The sequence below is a fragment of the Rhincodon typus genome, chromosome 31 (genome assembly GCF_021869965.1).
Source record: "Rhincodon typus isolate 14 chromosome 31, sRhiTyp1.1, whole genome shotgun sequence".
NCBI lineage: Eukaryota > Metazoa > Chordata > Chondrichthyes > Orectolobiformes > Rhincodontidae > Rhincodon > Rhincodon typus.
This window is the reverse complement of record NC_063362.1, coordinates 24,332,651-24,337,422: the sequence shown is the minus strand read 5'-3', so window position 1 is coordinate 24,337,422 and position 4,772 is coordinate 24,332,651.

Genomic DNA, 4,772 nt, shown 5'->3' with positions numbered 1-4,772 from the left:
CTCCCTATTTATTTCAAAACCCCCTTCCCCTCCCCCTTTTCTGATGAAGGGTCTAGGCCCGAAACGTCAGCCTCTCTGCTCCTATGATGCTGCTTGGCCTGCTGTGTTCATCCAGCCCTGCACCTTGTTGTCTCGGATTCTCCAGCATCTGCAGTTCCTACTATCTCTGATTCAATTACCAAGGACCTTCATTTTCTCTGAACAAAGACAGAAGATGTGCTCTAAACAAGGTTTTGTCAGCTTCCATTTGGAATATATTAAGCTAAACATCTCAGAGTCCAACTTCCACCTGGAACGCTTACCAGATGGAATTAACTTTCATATGTTTTCCTCAGTGCTCAGCTTCTCTAACCAATACCATGAACCAGGAGCTCAGTGCCACAGTTTTCTTTATTTGCTGGCACTGCTGTATCGCAAAGCCATTTGTACATCAATAATATGATGAAATAATTATAGTTTGAAACTTGCAAGGAGCTTCTGCTCTATGCTTAGGGTCACTCCTCTCCTGCTCACAAAGCCCTACTCTCTGTAAAAGGAATATGAAGCAGACGAATCAAACTAAATTAGGTCTCCACTCTCAGGAGTGGCAGTGACAGATGGGCCATCCTACACTCTACCTTTCATTTGCAAATCAGACTGAGAAATGAAAGGGGTGAGATGGTCATTTTATATGCATGCATATAAATATATTATTTACGTATATAAATAGAGAGAGTGATAGTTTTTTTACAGAAGACCTTATCGTATAGCGGTAGCCTTTGTACCAGAAGGTTTGGGTTAGAGTCCCATATAAGCATTTATTGGCCATGGAAAGTACATTTGTGACTTGGTCAAACAGATGATTATCAATTGTAAATCCATCCAATATATCTGATGGAAGACAGTAAGAGTGCAGGAGTTTCTTGGTCAGCTGAAGACAATGGCAGACCTTTGCTGTACTTTGGTAATAAGTGTGGACCAATCCAATGGAAATCCATGGTCCAAACTTTGAAAATGAGAATAGAAGAAAAGAGAAACAGATTTCTGGCTTTGTATTATTGAACATAAGGATGTTACAGTACAAGGAGACCTAATCTGCTCCATTGTGAATGCTTTATAGTCATACAGCATGGAAACAGACCCTTTGGTCCTACATGTCTATGCCGACCAAGTTTCACACACTGAATTAGTCACGCTTGCCTGCATCTGGCCCATATTCCTCTAAACCTTCTATATTTGTGTACCTATCCAAATGTCTTTTACATATTGTAACTGTACCTGCATCTATCTCTTACCCTGCAGTTCATTCCATATAAGAATCACCCTCTGTGTGAAAAAGTTGCCCCTCAGGTCGCTTTTAACTCCTTCTCCTCTCACTTTAAAAATATATTCCCTAGATTTTGACTCCCCTACCCAAGGGAAAGGACATTTGCTATTCATCTTATCTATGTCCCTCATGATTTTATAAAGCTCTATAGGTCACAGCTCAACTTCCTACGTTCCAGTGACAAAACTCCCAGCCTATCCAGCTCCTCCTTATACTCAAACCCTCCAACAATATTTTGGTAAATCTTTTCTGAACCCTCTTCAATTTAATAATATCCTTCCTAAACCAGGCTGACCAGCATTGTACACAGTACTCCAAAAGTGGCCTCACCAATGTCCTGTACGACCTCAACATATCAATTCATATCAATGGTCTGAGCAATGAAGGGAAGCGTGCTAAATGCCTTCTTTACCACCCTGTCTACCTGTGATGCAACTTTCAAAGGACCATGTGTTGGAACCCCTAGGTCTTTCTGTTTGACAACACTACCCCGGGGCCCTACGATTAACTGTATAAATTTTACCCTTGTTTATTTTACCAAAATGCAACACCTCACATTTTTCCAAATTAACCTCCATATGCCATTCCTCAGCCCCATTGGCCCAATTGATCTAATCCCTTTGTAATCTTAGATAACCCTGTTCAGACTATAACTTACTAACCATGCCTTCTAAATTCTCAACCAAATCATTTATATAAATGACAAACGAAAGTGGATCCAGCACCGATCCCTGTGGAACACTATTAGTCACAGGCCTCCAGCATGACGAACAACCCTCCACCAACCTCTGTCTCCTACCATCAAGCCAATTTTGTATCCAATCAGCAAGCTCTCCCTGAATCCCATATGATCTAACTTTACTAAACAGTATACCATGTGGAACCTTATCAAAGGTTTTACTAAAGTCCATGTAGACAACGTCGATGCTGCTGTAAAGAACTTAGGTCAAGTTCAAAGGTGGTCAGTTTGTGAAGTGTTTATTGCTGACAAATTAAAACCACTCTTGTCAGACTCTCTACAACATAAAAACTGTAACCAAACTTAGCAGAGTTTTGGTTGTGCCAATCTTGCCTGGCCAGAGCATGGAGCCAGCAGTACAATTCCTTTCTGATAACCCAAACATTGTCTAAACAGGTACCTGCAGGAGAATAGCATTCACGGTCTTTCCTCAAAGGTTGGTGAGCACACAGCGGCTCTCACTGCTGGGCTCTTGAATGACAGCATGAGACTCCTCTTCAGGTGAAATCTACATTTGAGGTGTATTTTCCAGTGTTTTGTGATGTTACAACAGATATTCATCAGCTGTATTTTGCATTCCCTAGGTTTAGAAGACTGCACTTTGTAACACTCCATCTTTTGAAACCTGCATTGATGAATGTGTTTTAAAATATTTAATTTACAATTTTCTAGTGAACGTATCAATGGTAAAATTCAACACTGTTTGAAATCATATATTAGTGCAATTAATAAAATTTCTCAAGACAAAACAATGACAGCTTGTGAAATTGTCTTCTGTGTTGGGAGTTTTTACCTGCCGCAGACTCTCAATTTTTTCCAAGTGACTTGGAATACTTTTCTAGAACTTATTCCCATGACATTTTCACCTCAGTTTCATACCAATTGACTTTACTTCCAATAGTGTCTGACCTGTTGTCTGATGTCTGCCAATAGTCTCTGCAGCTGGTCACTGACAAACATGAAGTACTGAGCAGTAAGATGTTTCAGTCTGGTTTTACCTTCTCCCTGTGCACACTCCTACAGTTCCACCACCCTCCAGATGGAAGAATAGAAGCTCAACATCATCAAACTGGGAACAGCACCACCAGTAAGTTCCCCACCAAGTCTCACAACATTCTGATTTAGAAATGTATCACTGTTCCTTCACTGTCATTGAACTAAAATTGTGAAACTACCTGACAGCACTGGTCTGCACCAAGGCCTGTTATGGTTCAAGAAGAAGGTCACGACCATCTTCCTGAGGGCAATGAGGGACGGGTAATACATGATGACCGAGCCAATGATGCCCACATTCCATGAATGGATTAAAACAATATTAAATTTATGATTTTTCTACAATGAGGGTCTCACCTAAAGGTGACAAATGAATAGGGTCCATCAGTGTTGAATGGACAGAAATACATTGGCCTTCCTCAAAAGTGCAAAATGAGCTTGATGAGAGGAGGAATAAATTCCAGCTTTTTCCAAGTTAAAAGAGTACACTCCTACCTTTCACACGGCTTTAATCTCTTTCTTACCTTGCTTAGCCCTGGAGGTTGTAGTCTCTGGATTGGTCATGGTCACTTAAAATATCACATCCCATTCTTAGTAAGTCCAGAGAGCACCAATGCTCTGCATCAATGAATTAAAGGAGGAAAACACTGGGCAGGAATCTTACTCCTAATCCTCATTGATATTACTGCTCCCCAGGTGAGGGATTAATTAAGAATCTGAATGGGATAGCCCTCAGTGATTATCCTTTCAGGTGAAGAGGAATGAATTGGATCCCTTTCCTCACTCAACTTCCTCCTTAGTTGTAAGGTTAATTCAAAACAGCACCATCCTTTGTGGATATCTTTTACCAGCCCAAATATACTTCTGTTTTAAAAGGAACTCACTTAACTGATATTTCTTGAGTTCAGGAAATAGTGAATTTATTCATGATTAAAACATGAGAAAAGATCATAAAAACACAACACGTAGGCACAGAGATTAGAAATAAGAGGTGAGTCTGAAAAGTAGAAGTTTAAATAAGGAATAAACAAATTAATCTTTGGTTTGTCTATGACAAATAGATTGTGAAATGTTGCAGCTGTTATTCGGGGCGATTCCAGTAGTGCTGACTTGGCAGTTGAGTGATTTTTTTTGGAGATTCCCAGTTCTGAAGTTAACTGAAAGGAGTTTATTCAATTTCATTCAACAATGGATTGTTTTTACAATCAGAGAGATAGTTTTTTTTTAAACCTGCACACGCAGGGTCGTGAAGTGGAAATTCTCAGCTGTGTCCCTGCACAGCGCACTTTAGCACAGTGGAAGTTGAACCACTAGTTAGTACACTACCACACCAGCTCTCTAGCACACTAACACACATAGACCAGAGGCTCTGAACCCCTTTCTAGTGTATTCCAGGAAGCATAAAACACAAACTTCTTTTACCCAGAAGTGCCTTTCTTTAAACTCAACATGTCCTCTATTTGAGACACAACTCACTGGAAATCACAGTACACTTTTTGACTGACATCTTGCCTTTGAAATACTACTGTTCAAAAACCACTGCTTTTCTGGTGTTTCATTCCTTATTAGGACTAGGTAAGGCCCACACAGGGATTTTAGACAGCTGCTGAAATTACATTCTCAGTCACCTTTTGGCTTGTGTATCTTTTGTTTTAAGCTACATGATGTACTTAAAAGTTCAATATCTCTAAATAATTTGGGGTTATGATCCCTTGACATGACACTATGTAGTAA